We start from the raw sequence: 17,105 nt of genomic DNA, 5'->3' as shown, positions 1-17,105 counted from the left end.
TAATATTATCATAACTTTTGTTAAAACCATTTTTTTATTAGACAAAAGTTATTTTCACATACTCAAATTATGTTATAAATTTGGTTTTGATACTAATAAAGAAAATATGTCAATTATCTATATAACCTTGTGCATTTATCAAAACATTTTTATGCACACACATTAACAAAGAACACAACTAATCCTCATAAATCTTGTCACAAAGGATCATAAGTTCGAGTAAGGATCATAGGAAAATATTAACTCCCTTATAATCTAATTCTAAAGTTGACTTAACATTTCATAATAGAGAGTCAACTATGTTCTAACCCCATGACATTACAATGAGATATGATAACTTGGGTTTGTCACCTACTATATGTAACATTTCATAAGAGAGAGTCAACTACGTTCCCCATAAATTAGTGTTTGTAATTTAAGGAGGTGAATACCATCAATCTCCCAATATTACGGTGGTGTTTGTTTTTTTTTTTTTATTTTTTGCTGAAAGCAATTTGTTTTTAGAATTTAGCTTGTTTGTTTTTTTTACTTTTTCATGACTGATTATAAACTTTTTATTAAATAGAAAAAACCAAAATATGTAACTTTTTCTAAATAGAAAAAAATAACATATTGACTTTTCTTTACTTTTTAATATTTAATAGAAATAAAATACTATACAAACAAATAACCTAATATTTAACACTATTAAACATTAAAGTTCTATTTAAAATTAAGTAAAAAAACAAATACCACCTACATCTACAATCCTTGAGTTTGAGATGGCTCCATTTTGTGATCAACTACCATATTTTCGCTCCTAAAGAGCATATGTCAAATTTCAATTAAGACATTATTATACTTGCCCTTGGAATTATTCAAGAGGATACACTGTCTCAAACTTATAAGGTATCATAGTATTTTATTAAGAATATCTGTTACCATTAGCTTCTAGACTAAATCCCAAAGAAATATATGACCACCTCAAAGTTACTATAACAATTTCAAAGGAAAATTTATCACCTTTATAAAATAAATTCTAACTATAAAGGAATTTTCTCAATAAATGATCAAATAATATAACAAGTAATATTTGAATGAAGTAACTCTAGCAACTTACTCAAATAATTTTAACAGTAAAATATTTTTTGGTAACTTACTCAAATAATTTTAATAGTAAAATATTTTTCTATGATAATAATAATAAAATTATCTAGCAACACTAAATTAACAATTATAATAATCAAAATACAACAACAAATACAAAAAAATCCTAACAAATATAACAAAAAAATTAACTACAATAATGATCTAAATGAAGTAGTCCTCACAAGTAGAGAAAATCCTAGCAAATATAATGAAAATTAAGTATAAAATCCAATAAATAAAATATCTTAAAATAAAGCCAATAAATAAATTTGAATAACATATCAATTTATTTTTTTAACAAGTTTCAAAAATTGTTTTTCCTACCAAGTTTCAAAAAATATATAAATTTATTTTTTATTTTTTATTTTTTTGAAATTTGAGCGGGGCATATGCCTCCCTGGGCTCTTACTAGATCCACCCCGCTCTGACTCGATTTCAGACTTTTATAAGTGATTTGGAAATCCAATTGGGCTTAGGTTCTAAGCCAGCCTACAAGGGATAAAAGGGGACCCAATCCCCTCCTAAAACTTAAGCTTTTGTTGGGCTTTTGGCCCGAATTGGCTTTTTAAATCAATAATAATAATAATTTTAAAATGATTTAAAATGAATCAAAAACAAGTCAAGCTTCATTTTAATATGTAATGCCTTTAGAAACTAATCATGGATAGAATATTTTAGTTTCATTTTGATTCAGTTTGTAATTAATTGCGCTAGTTTTTAAGATTCCAAAATATTCTTAAAAATTAGTTGATTTATAAAAAAAAAACATAAAATATTAAATCTTGCTTAATTTGGTTTCATTTAATTCAAAATTTATTTACTTATTAAGAAAAATAAGAAAAATATAGTTACATGCAAAGAATAAACAATACAATTACGACTCATTCAGACATATTTTAAGTTTTTTTATTTTTTTTGGTATGTTGGTTAGGTCTATTTTTAGGTCTCAAATCATTTTTAAAAATTATTAAATTTATTAATAAATTCAACACATTAAATCTCATTGTATTTAATTAAAATCTATTTACCTAATTAATGAAAAAATTCATAAAATGTAAATACGCGCATAGAAGAAAACAACATATACTTATATTGTTTTCGTTTTAGTCCATGAATTTATAATACTTGCAAAAATTCATTCAATGTTTAATGCATTCAAAATATTCTTACAACCTCTGCAAGTCCATCATCATCATCATCATCGGCATCTGCATGAATACATCCGTGAACTATATTGTAATAGTTTAGTGGAATGACTTTGATGTTGTACTCCATAACCCAAATTTCATTCTTGCAGTCCTTCAAATTCCATATCACCAACATAACAGGACTTGAATATTGATTGTTTTTGCTTGAAAAAAATTTGATTATAGGTTATACAGGTCCTATTTACAAGGAGAAATAATTGACAAAAATATTTGAAATGCAATCAATTGTTGTAACAGGCTTTGAGAGAATCTAGAAGATGTTGAGATATTGTTGAGGTTGTTCTGTTGAAGCCGAAAGTGATAGGAACCTTGGAGTTGCCGAACTTGTAGGTAAGTTGTTGAGATTGGCAGTGGTAAAGGATAAGCTTTATTAGGCTCTCGTGAGACGGTGCTCCCGTTGGAGATACCGATCTTGGAGCGTAAGTGCTTGAACATAATAGACGGTAGTGGCTTGGTAAGAGTATCAACCAGTTGATCTTTGAAGGACATGTGAGAAACAATGAAGGAGCCTCAAGTAACATGATCATGAACAAAATGATAATCAATGGCAACGTGCTTCATTCTCGAGTGAAATATAAGATTTACTGAGAGATATGTGGCACCAATGTTATCATAGAAAATTTGTGGAACAAAGGGACAGTACTCAACATGCAACTCATGGGGCAAGTTTGTGATCCAAAGAACTTCAGCGGCACATGAGGCAAGAGATAGATATTCGGCTTCAGTGGAGGATCGAGCAAACGTTTTCTGCTTCTTTGAACACTAAGAAAGGGCATTCCCACCTTGATAAACAATATAAGCAAGGTAGAAGTGTAATCATCTCGATTGCCAACCCAGTCAGCATCAGTAAATATGGTAAGATGAAGGTGTTGATGACACTTAAGAAAAAGGCCATGATACATAGTGTCCATGAGGTAACGCAGGACACGTTTAGTTGTAGACCAATGAGACACAGTTGGAGCGTGCATAAAACGAGCTAGTTTATTAACGGCAAATGACACATTTGGTCTAGTGAGAGATAGGTACTAAAGAGCTCCATTAACTTTCTGAAACTGAGTAGCATCTGTTGTTAGAGAACCACCAGTAAGCTGAAGAAATTGAATGAAGGACATGGGTGTAGTACATGCTTTAACACCAGTCATATTCGTCTTGGCCAGAAGATCATGGATATATTTATGTTGAGCCTAAAGCAAACCAGATTTAGTGGAAATAACCTTAATGCTGAGAAAATAATGAAGATCGCGAAGGTCTTTGATGGAGAAGCGATGGGCTAAAGCATGAAGAAAGCAGTTAGGGAAGTTTGTATCATTGCCTATGACTATTAAGTCATCCATATAGACTAAGAGATAAAGTGTAACAGAGGGCGTATGATAGATAAACAAAGAAGTGCCATTGTGGGAATTAACAAAGCCATAAGAGAGTAAGAACCCCTTTAGTTCCATAAATTGCCTTTCTAAGCTTATAGACAAAGGTCAGGTTGGTCTTATCAATAAAGTCTGATGGTTGTTGCATGAAAACCTCTTTAGAGTGTACCAGGAAGAAAAACGTTGTTGACCTCCAGTTGGCGAAGTGGCCAAAGGTGTCATGAAAATCAATACCAGGTCGCTGATGAAAACCTTTAGCAACAAGGCGAGCTTTATACTTAGAAATAGAGCCATCGGGATGCCGTTTAATACAGAACATCCATTTACAACCGACAATATTTTGAGAGGAGCTAGAGAGCACGAGTTCCTATGTACTATTTCAAAAAAGTGTTGTAATTTCATCAGACATGACCTCTCTCCATTCAATATGTTTAATGGCTTGGGAAATGCAAGTGGGTTCAAGAGACACAAGAAGAGGGTGGGTTATACTGGTTTGGTAGAGACACTTAGGATTGAAAATGTTATTTTTGGATTTGTTAGTCATGGGATGAGTGGAGGGTTTTGATGGAGGGGGTGGCTGAGGTGGGGGAATTGGGACCAAAGGTTGGGAAACAGAGAGAAGACTGGGAGAAGATAGGAGAGGTGGAACAAGAGGAGAAATAGGAGAAGAAGAACTAAAATTGTTTAAAATAGAATAAGAGTGAGCAGAAGTGGATGTTCTCGGAGAAAGGGGCGGTGCTAAATTCACAAAGGATCGCGACAAGAGGTGCAATGGAGACAACATAGCATCACTAGGTGAAGGTCGTTGCTCAGTAGGCGACAAAGGCAATGAAGAGGGAACCAAATGTGAGAAAACATACCAATCAGGGGAAGAAATAGTGGACGAGACATTAGTGAAAGGAAATTCATTTTCAATGAAGCAAACTTGGCGAGATGTGTAAATTTTTGTGTTTTTATCCATACAAAAATAAGCACTTTGATTTGGTGAATAGCCAAGAAAAACATAAGGTGAAGATTTTGGTTCAAGTTTATGGGCAGTATATGGTTTTAGCCATGGAAAACATAAACATCCAAAAACATGAAGCTTATTGTAATTTGGTTTGCAGTTAAACAATATTTCATATGGAGAAGAAAAACAGAGAATAGGAGTAGGAAGACGATTGATTAAATAAACCGGCAGTGGAAAAAGCATAAAACCAATATTTGTTAGAAAGTTTGGCTTGATGAAGAAAAGTTAAGTTAGTGTTAAGACTATTCAACAATGCCATTATGTTGAGGTGTGAGTAAACACATCAAATTTCAAACGTAAAGGGTATAACCATATATATTTTGTAAAATGATCAACAAAAATGACAAAATAATTAAATCCATCAATAGATTGAACTGGAGAGGGACCCCAAACATCTGTATAAATTAAATCAAGAGGTCCATGACTCTCTAAACTAGATTTACCAAATGGTAAATGTTGACTCTTATTACATAAGCAAGAATGACACACGGAGTTTGAAGAACAAGAGGAAGAAAGAGAGACTGACTTAGATTGAATAAGATGATTTGGTTCTTTTAAAAAAGGGTGACCAAGAAGCCTATGCCAAATTGCTTGAGAAGTTGGAGCAACAACCCCGGTAGAGAAGGCTACGACATGGTTGTTATTTGCACTTTCAATAGTTGGCCACTCATAGAGATCATGCTGTTTCTTTTCGCGGAGTAGAGGAGTCCCAGTAAACAAGTCCTTGACAACAAAATATAAAGGAAAAAAATTCAATAGAGGTTTTATTTGAACAACAAAATTTGGAAACTGAAATAAGATTTTGTTTAATTGAAGGGACAAAGAAAATTGGATAAATTGAAAGAAGGAGAAAAGGAGACCAGACCATTGTGAGTGATTTTTAAACAAAAACCGTCACCGATATGGATGTCATTAGGGCTTTCTTAGGGTTGATACAAAGATAAATTGAACATATGAGGAGTAACGTGATGAAAAACGTTCCCGAAACAACTATCCACGTGTTTTGAATGGGAAAAGAGACATCAACATGATTAGTAGATGGGTGTTGAGTGCGGAGGTGTGGAAAGAGTTTGAAGCATCGATTTGTAGGATGACCACGTTTGTTGCAGATTTGAGAGATGACTGGATTATTTGTAAGAGGAAAGACATGAGGTTTGGAGTGTTTGCTTATGGATAAAGGAATTGGGAGTAAACTAAGTGCAAGTGATGAGAGATTAGGCTTGGAAGAGTGATAAGATGGCATGGAGTGTTTAGCCAGATTTGCAATTGGTGGTGTGGATTCAATATTTTGTTTTTCATTATGAAGAAAGAAGGTTTCATGATCAATAATTTTATCAAACAATTCTTCAAATGGTATCATAGATTCTCGAGTGTGCATAGCTGTGATAAGCTTTTGTTGTATAGATAAGAAGGTAGACATCACTTGGAGGGTTACCGAGAATAATAAGCTCATTTGCAATTTGTTTAATAGAAACAAGAAAATTAGTGATAGAGAATAGTAATCATAGTGAGTTTATCTTTGAGATGAATCATGTGAGTGGTAGATCTTTGGCATAGAGACAAGATAGGCGACTCCATGTTTCATGACTAGATCTAATAGAAGACACCAAAAGGATAACAATTTCACTCAAAAAGGCAAGGATTACATGAAGGATAAGTTGATTTTGGCAACGCTATGAAAGATAAGTTGGATTCGAAATGATAGTGCCATTTTGGATCAAGGTTGGAGCAGGACATGGTAATGAGCCGTCGAGATATCCGAGGAGATCCAGGTCAAAGAACAGTATGTTAAACTGTGCTTTCCATGAAAAATAAATATATTTTGTGAGTTTCAAAGGGGGTTGGGCAGCTGCATTGATAGTGATGAGGTTTTGAGACGAATTGAAAGATATGGTAGTAATAGAAGTTTCAAATGTCATTTTGGGAGAAAGAAAATAAGCATCAAGCTCGTGAGAGAGAAGACTTTGATACCATAACAGGACTTGACTATTGATTGTTTTTGCTTGAAAAAAAATTGATTATAGGTTACAACATTTATAGGTTATATAGATCCTATTTTCAAGGAGAAAGAATTGACAAAAATATTTGAAATGAAATCAGTTGTTGTAACAGCCTTGGAGAGAATCTGGAAGATGTTGAGATTGTTGAGGCTGTTCTGTTGATGAAGCTGAAGGTAATGGAAACCTTGGAGTTGTCGAACTTGTAGGTAAGTTTGTTGAGATAGGTAGTGGTGAAGGATAAGCTTTATCAGGCACCAGCCCTCACCATACATATTAAAAATCCTTTCAACTCTATCACATAGGAACATGAATTAGTGACATGATCATAATGAGGCTTGGGACAACAAACAAATCCAAATTTGTCATTCTCCAAACCCATGGAAGAGATTTTTTATGCTTTTGAAGATGAATCATTAATAAGCCAAACATAGCTCCCTTCACTCTTAGTCCTCAAGATTTTTGTACAAGGGCAATCTCCGACGAGTTTCCAAGAGCTAGAATGAACGCTCACACCATCTTTCAAAGTAAAAACCGAACACCTAGTCAACTTGAATGGTCATCACACTGAAAGATGCCCACGACTTTATATTGATTGACAGAAGGGAGAAAACCGATTCCTTAGCTACCATAATACGAATGGTCATTATGGGGAGATTTAGGCAGCTTTACGAATTGTTGGGTGGAGGGATTGCAGACGCAGGATCCTTTTCGATCAAAATGCATAAGAGGTTGTAGTAAGAATACGAGACGAATGACCATTGTATGTGCTCTGCAAATTGGACGGTGAATTTGGTTGCAAATGGTTCCAGACATATCCATGAGAGAGAACTTACATAGGATTTAATCCTTGGAAGCCAAAATGTAACATAAGAAATACAAGGTTATTCCTAGATCGCCTGTGGATGAGGTCTTGGAAAGAAGGATCGAAGATCAGATTTTGCCATTATTTGGAGACGCATCTGAGTTGGACGAGCTCATTGATGGGGAAACTCAATAAAATTTTGATCATAGGTGTCACATGTCTGAAATTTGCCCCAAATTAGTGTGTGTGGTGGTAAGAACCCTTTCTTAGTTATCCTTCTTTGAATGACATTAAAAGTTCATCTTTTTCTAAGATAATAAACTACTATACATCGAACGAAATTAATTTAGGAATATTTGTGTTATAGAATACAAGCAAATTCCTGTAAAAAAATAATAATATATCATCATAGAAAAGTGAATTGTTGTTGGAAGTATTAAAACATTGAGGAAATTATGAAAATGACTTTTGGATCATTTTTTCCATTTTTATTCACTATACTAACACTTTTTATGGCAAGAAACTATTGAAATTGATTTTTTTTTTTTTTTTTGGTCTCATACTATATTCAACCACTACAATTTGTTCAAAATTTAAATATTAAATACAAATAGACCTTTATAATAATATCAAATATTTACAAAAAAGTTAGGGAATTTGAACTCTTACATAAAGATTTGAACTGAATTATGACATTTTCTTGAAATGTGTGTTTAGCAATCACTGCTAACAATAAATTTGTATCATCTCACTATATCTTTGTTTTTTTGGCTTGAAGATGTTTGTTTGTGTTCACTATTATATTTAGAATATTGCTAAAAAAATATAATAAAAATATATATGGTGGTGACATATGTTATCCCTAATAATAAAAGTACTTATGAAATATATTTTTATAAATATTTTTACAAGATGTGTTAGATAACATCACAAAATTGCTACTAAAAATATGTTTTTAAGTGATAAACTCTAATTTATGACACAAGGTTGTCATTGGAAATATAATATTAGCAACCACAAATTAAATTTGTCACTAAATAATTTTTCCTCAATATTATTTTTTTAGGCACCAAAAAGTTCATTAAGAATTTTAAGTCGTGTTATGAGAGTTGCCACTAAATATTGATTTTACATTATCTTTAGTAGTGATATGATTTATTTTTGTCACTACAAGTAAGAAAGTGAATACAATATAGTGTGGCAACATTATAATATTGTCACAAAATGTTAGTATTTAGTGGTAGCTAATAATTTGTGATAAAAGTCCATTTTTAGTGGCAAACTATAAGTGATGACAACATTATTACCAATAATACCAAAATGTTGAATAGATTTAGCAACAATAAAATAGTAGTTGTCCCTAAATCTCTTTCCCTCTAAATGGTTGGAATACTAAAGTTTGTTATTGTATAAACCCATATTTTTCACGTGCGTCCCCATTCGATAGCAAGACTTACTTTTTAGTGAAAATTTGATTTTTATAAAATTAAAGTTGTCACTTATTTTTCTTTTATTTTTTAAAGGAAAATCAAAATAAGAAAAAAAAATCATAAAAAATGACTCCTTATTTGGAAAAGTATGTATTTGAAAACTGAGTCTAAGTTTGATGGTTAGGTTATTTTTTGGGAAGACACCATAAAGAAGCATCCCATCAAGCCCTAAAACAAGTCTTTACTAATAAATTGAGGTAATTATGACAATTGATATGTAAATAAGTGGATACCAAGGATAACAAAGGTAATTAAAGCTAAACAATATTTCATTCATATCAAATCGATCATACCAAAGGAATTAATCACACAAAAAGGACAATAAACGTACTTGAGTTGCGACCCAAAACACTTTCATGAAAACATCACGATTAGTTTAATAAATATACCATACAATATGCATTTCATCGTATTCAATAAATTAAGCAATAATTAAAGCATAATTAGGCATGAAGGTGTTCATGCATAAGGTGTTGCCTATTATGGAATTAAAGAAATAAAATATGCAGAGGACATACCTGCATAGCATAAACAACTTACAATGCACTTGCATATGACTAAAGAGGATCACAACAATTATAATAACAAATACCTATAATGTCAAACCCCGATATTGATGACATATGTTCAACTTAAATTAAATGGCAAGAACCTAAAAAAATATTAATTATCATATTGGACATGCATATAATATGTTATTAAAGTTAAGCTAATGTACAAGAGAGTTGAAAATATCAAAATAAGGAACTAAGGCATTATACATAGTAAAATGGTAGAACAATCAATTTCTTTAGAAAAATCCTAAATAAATATCTAGAAGCACGTTTTCATCATGGAAAACATCATACAACATCTTCATTACATCTTTATTAAAAAATAAGTCAAAATTAATTGATGATAATCCAATTAACACTAGATTACATAATAAAGTGAGCATTGTACAAAATTTTCATCATGCAGTCAAAACAGAAGCTTTCACAAAACAAATGTTAAAAAAATATCTACAATAGGAATTTAATTTCACAAAAAAATTTGAGAACCTCTCCTAAATGTGTAGATTGTCACCTAAATGGCCAAACATTTTATAGAAGCCTTAATTAATCCCATGTTACAAGAACATCCAAGAAGGTCCAAAATAGAACAAAATTCTAAGGTATTCATAAACCAAAATTTTTAACCGGCCTATAGGTGTGATAAAATCATGCAAAAAATCGCACACACATTCATAATGTCTAATTTACAAGAAAAATAGTGTTAAAACAAGGATGCACACAAATTAGTTTTAAATTCAATCAAATATTATCTTTGTTGAAGTTAGGTCAGTGTAATGGGTGTAGCAAGAGAAAAATATATCTCTTAATAGGAAAAACATTTTAAAATATTTTTTATATCTAAAATCAACTTCAAGAAGTATAAAATCAAGAAAAAATATCAAAAAATAAAAATTAAAAATTACAAAGTCACCAAATAATTTACAAACATAGAAACAATTTGGATGTCTAGATTTGGTGAAAATTGAACCTTCTACAAGATAAATTCATAACTTCCATTTCAAAAAAAGCTTTTTAACTTAAACAAAATCTTAAAATCAAGTTCAAAGAGTCCTTAACAATATAAAACCATAGGAAAATTTTTAGAAATATCCTAAGTTAGCCAAATCAAATTTTTTAATTCATAGGCATAGTAAACCTAACAAGCTAATAATAAAGGGTTTTTAAAAAATAAGTTTATGTAGAGGTCATATCAAATTCCCATTTGATATTACCAAGGATAAAAATATTGGTATTTTGATTTTATGGATATATAAAATATATCGGTGGATATTTTGACAAAAAATATCGATTGGTCTAAAATGAATCAAAATTTATAAAAATATATAAAAAAACCTCTTAAAAATGAAATTAGAAGTATAATAGACTTTTTAAAATTGTTTTGTTGAAGAAATTGATATATATATGTATGTATATATAAATGTATATTGATTATTAAATTACATCAAATATTATTCGATAATAATATTGTGATATTTGATTATAATATGTCTAATTTTAAAATACATTTAGTATTAAAATTTTAATACATTTAATTCAATTGTATTAAATGATATAAAATAAATGATGATAAATGCATAATTTTTTAATATTATAAACACCATTAAGAAAATTATCATGATAATTTTGATATTTTTGCTAATCTAGTAAATGAAAAATTTTCATTTAATTATAAAATAATTATATGTGTGTGTGTGTGTGTGGTGCAAGATATTTATCAAAGGGCAAACTTGCCCTGGTGGTATGCTAGATGTTTATGCAACTTTTTGGTGAGGGGTTCGAGCCCCTCCAACAACAAAGAAATAAGCTCATTTTTGAGCTTTGACCTAGTCAACGTAAGCCGATATATCCGCCTTAAATATCATTTCCAACCCCATCAATACACAATATTTTAATCACTAGATATAACACATATCTAGTCTATGCATTCCCAACCTCACATGAGTAATGATAAATTCATTAAAACCAATAATTATTCAATTATTTGGGACCATAAGCTTATATTTATGTTCCATCCAAAACCAAAATTTAATAAAAAAAAATGAAAGAGATGCAAATCGAATGAAATCTAGTTGCATAAATTTTGAAAATAGATTTTCAACCCTAATGACCAAAAATGAATTTTAAGAATTGAACTCATTTAAAAAGATATTGAAAATGATTTCAAAAGCATTAAAATACATGGAATCTCAAACACAATCAATTAAGAGTGTAAGTGTGTGTATATGAATTCTATTGAACTAATGTAGAATTCGAGTATCCTAAATATGTGCTTAAGGTGCAATTGTATTTAGGATCAATTAGTAACCTAAAAGGGAGCCTAAATAAATCAATCATGAAGCAAATCAAAATATACAAAATTGTGGACCAAAAGTGTCTTAAACACAAGCAAATTATGATCTAATGTAAGAAGCAAGTGTGCAGCTACATAAGTGATTCATTGAGACTTCTCTTAGTATCAAAATCATGTGCCAAAGTGTCCTAACAAGTGCCAACATGTGATCTTAGCCAATTGACAAATGTGTGAGTGAATTGTGACAAGCAAGTCATAATAATACATTAACCAAAAACATAAAATAAAAAAGGCATGAATCCAAGTTAATACATTCAATCAAAGCCAATTATCATGCAATTATCCAATGAATTATTTAGGCAAAAAGAACTAAAGAAGAATTAAACCAAACCTACAATTAGTACACAAAAAAATCAATATAAAAATTAACATATCAATATCATTAATTAACTTACAATCCGTGTGGCCTATACATCCACATTAAAGCATGACATAATTTCAAATCCAAACGATGCCAAATAAGAGAAGATGAAAATGAAAATGGAGAATTAAAAATTTTAAAAAGGTTTTAAAAAGTTATCTCCAATCTCAACAATATAAAGTGATAACCAAATTGCTAGTTATTAGTGTTTACTCCACCGAAAATCAAGTTGTGAGAAGTCTCTTTATGAAGTTGAAATCATCACCCAAATTATCACCATTGAAAGTCTTTATATGCAACCACATAGATCTTGGATTTTTCATTAAATAATTCCAAGCCATTAAGCATTACACAACTAGGGATTTTCCTTAAAGAAATCATCCACTAAAGCACTTACTAATTGGCCACATGAATTTTACTTTCCGTTTACTAATCAACCACCAAAGGCCACTTACAAGGCCATGAATTTTATCATAAAAAATTCAGCCACCATCCTCATCATTTGCAGCTACAATTCTCCACAACTTCAACTTGGATTTTCAATCTTAAACTTCCATATACGAGAAATTAAATCTCCATTGCACAACCATTAAAATTCAACCACTAATCTTCCACTACAAATTCACCAAAATCTATTATTTTCACTTGAATTTTCTTCTCAAATTTTCATTGTGTCTTTATTGAACTACATTACTTTATCAAGTAAAAAAATTAAACACTAAGCTTCCATTCGCACGACCATAAAATCCCCACTAAACTAAGCATTATGTGATTGAAGTCGATTGCAATTCTACCTTTTATAAGTTGATTGCAACATTTTCCATGTGCTCGATGTGCTTTCCATTAAAAGAATCAATGAGATGGAAGTTGCAATCTTCATTAATTATTGTTGTTGCGTCTCCACAAGCAATCCACTAAGATGACTGCCAATTTTCCACATCAAATCTCCATTTGCAAGCTTCCATGAATTCTTCACCTAAAATCAAACATAATTCATCCGTAGATTACTCATCAAATTTATTTTTTTTCTCTCAAAATTCTCTAAATTCCTTCATCCAAACACACTCACCACCAACCATTCCCAAGACTCACCAAAGCACTCTCTCAAGTTTCCAAAGTCTTTTCCAAAAAAAAAAAATATATATATCTAAAGATATTTTATGAATCCCATTTTATAGTCATCTCCTTAAGTCTTCAGTTCACTCAAAATTCCCTCCATTTTTTTTCTCCTTCTAAAGACTTTACTAAAATCATTCAAAATTTCCTATAAAAAAAATAATATTCTCCTTTTAGAAATTTTCATTGTTTTAAAAATCGGACTGGTTGGACTAGTCGAACCGTCGACAGGGTGAACTTTCTGGTTTGTTCCATCTCAATGAACCGCTTTATGGTCAAACCGACATTGAACCATTCAAACCAACAGTTTAACCGCCGAACCGGACAAACCGTCCAGTTTTTTACAAATCGACCATACCGTAATTGTTACAAATATTTGTTTACTATTAAGAGACCAATTATCCATCAGGCCCATTTCCACACCCAATACTTTTAAAATTGAAACTAATTATAAGCCTATATTTGGTCCAAGCCACTAGGCCCAATCCAATGACAAGAAAGATTATAAAACTTATATTTGGGCCATGCCTCTAGGCCCAATTTGCTTCATGTCTGGCTTATAAGGGATGTTGAAGGTATTTATAGAGCACTTAGAGCACATAGAATTCATGTGCTTCTGATGTGAGACTGAGACTAATTAGAGGTATAACATTGCTTCTTGGAGGGCTCGATGGATCTCTTAAAAATTAAAATTTGAAGTCTTTGAACCATTGAGCATTGCATCATATTTATTAAATGATGTTGTTAAAAAATATATATAATAAGAATATAAGATTAATGTTTTTATTTCAAATTTTTATCATATAAAATCTTTAAAGAAATGTAAATATTTAAATTTCTGTTTATTTTTATAATAATAATTATAAAAAATAATATAAATTAATTAATAGAAAATTTTTCATCTTAAATATATCTGCATTCTTAAATATATATATTACATATTTCTATTTAATAAAAATTAAAATATAAAACTTTATCATTTAATTTAATATATCAAATATAAAAATCAAACATTATTAAAATTTGTAATTTTATATATTTTTAATTTTTTTATGATTATTTTTAATTTTATATAATATATAAAATATATATTTATTACATCACCGGTTCAACTGTAGTTCGACCGCTAATTCGACCAGTGAATAATGAACCGATAATTTTTCCGATTCGATGACTAGTTCGATTCTAAAAACATTGGAAATTTCTAAACTCTCCAAAGTTCCCTCATATCACATGCTCTCAAAAGACAAAATTAAAATGTCATATGCATTCAATCAATCAAAAATTAATCATGCTTTAAAATATTAAAAACCAATCATGCAATAAAAAAAATATCAAAAATCAATTATGAACCTAAAATTAAAGTCACATGCAATCAAAATTAAAATCAAGATAAATTCCAAATAAAAATAATAATAATCATGCAACTCAAAAATAAAAAATCAAACATGCATTAAAAATTTTTTAAAAATCATGTAACAAAATTAATCATGCACTCAAAATCAGAAATTAATCACATGCTAAAAAATTTTAAATCAATCATGCAATAAAATTAATCGCACTCACTCAAAATGTCAAAATAAATAACATGCAATTAAATATCGAAATATTAATCTCATGTAATCAAGAAATAAAAAAAAAGCACTCCAATACTCATCAAACCCTAAAACCATGCAATAAGAGAACAAACCTAAACCTAAATGCACTATAAAAAATATCAATCAAAATCAAACAAAATCCTAAACTAAAAATTAGATATCACTGAGAAATCACACTTGGGATCCTTAAAACCCCTCCAAGATATCTCTAAAGAAAGTCCAAAGACAATGATCAAATGAGTCATAATGGACCACCAATGGAGACTCAGTAAAAAGATTGGAAAATGATCCTAAGTGTACAATGAGATAACATAAGATGAAGGAGGGCAAACTTTGGATAAAATGTGCCAAGTGGATAAAATGGAGGGTCTACATGTGGTCACTAAATGTAACCATTGTAATACCTTCAGTGATAACAATATATACTTGTCCATAAAACTAGAGTATTATTGGTAAAAATTAAGAGCAGTTAAAAATCTTGTTACTAAATGTCGATTTTCTTATAGTGAAGTAGTTTGGCAAGATCATGACTATCTAATAGCTAATGTCATAACCCATCATAAGTCTTATCTAATGTGTAACCATACACACTAGTGTACTCACCGTAGGAACCTCAGCCAGATGACCAAGACTAGTCATCCCTCTAATTAGGAGGTGCATTGCACTACAACCTTAAATGGATTGTTTAAATTCATGAACTAATTGTGAACAAATCATCTACTTGTAAGGAACCTATTACTTAGATATTTCGTGTAACTCTTAATGCACCCAAATGATGTATAATGCAAGAATGTCATACTAGAATGCACAGAAAGTGTAATGTATATATGAATATGATAGATAAACAAGGGAAATTAAAATATTATTAATAAATAATAAATTCATTATTGTTGCATCATGTCATGTTTTTAAGGGTTTATCTTAACATGGTGTAGATCTTAAAAACCTCACGATCTTTCACCTAATAACTTACTCTTGAAGCTTGACACTTGAGAATGGTCGAATTCTCACTTGAATATGGAGGTTAGGGTTCTCTTCTTTTAAACGATAGAATGAATAAGATTATAAGTCCTAGACCTTATGGGGCTTTATATAGACTTTTTTGTGAGCTAAAATGACTTGACATCATTTTTTGCTCGAGTAACTTAATTTAACCCATTTTGTCCTAATTATTAATTAACCTTATTAAGCTCTAATTAATTAATTAGTCAAATCTAAAAACTCATTCATAAGCTTTTGTACAATATTTTGTTTTTACCAAAATGTCCTTGTTCAATACATATGAATAAAAGAACTCAAATATCCTTAAAAAAATTGTATCCACCAAGGATTATAAGTTCAAGTGAGGACCATTGGGACCATAGAAAAATATTGGCTTCCTTATAATGCAATTTTAAAGTTGATTCAACATTCCATTATAGAGAGTCAACTACACTCTAATATCCTATGATATTAAAACAAGATGTAAAGTTCAGGTTCTTGACTTACTATCCACTACATATAGACTCCTTGTGAACTAGTGTTCATAATTTAACGAGGTAGATGTTATCACCCTCTCAAAATTTATTTTAGCATCTTTGAGTTTTAAATCCTCCTATTATGTGATCAATTGATATACTCTAGCTCACAAAGAAAATATGTCAAATTTCACTTAAGGAGTGATTGTGGCCACAATTTACATGATCACAAGTCCTTAGGATCACTTAAGGGGACACATTATCTCAATCCCATGAGATATCATAGTGCCTATCTTCCGAATATCTATTCTTACTTTCCTTAATCAAAAGTGACCTGACTGTAAATTTCTATTGTAAATAAAATACTAAAGCCTAAACACATGATAACTCTGACCAAGAAAAACCAGAGATAGAGTTACCACGACTTTGTAGTATTCTGGGTTGTTATTCTTTGAGATCAACTATAATATGTTTATTTTTTCTTAGATTCAAACGATTAATTATTTTACTAAAGGTGAAAAAAATATCCAATTCAAATAAATCAAAATAAACTATGGATGAAAATTTCGTAAATAAACTTATTTAAATTATAGAATAATTATTGATTTTTAATTCAATTAATCAAGATTGAGGGTTCACAATCCAACTTCGAGTCTAAACCTTTAGGC

The sequence above is a fragment of the Vitis riparia genome, chromosome 1 (genome assembly GCF_004353265.1).
Source record: "Vitis riparia cultivar Riparia Gloire de Montpellier isolate 1030 chromosome 1, EGFV_Vit.rip_1.0, whole genome shotgun sequence".
Lineage (NCBI taxonomy): Eukaryota > Viridiplantae > Streptophyta > Magnoliopsida > Vitales > Vitaceae > Vitis > Vitis riparia.
Note: the sequence above shows the minus strand (reverse complement) of the source record.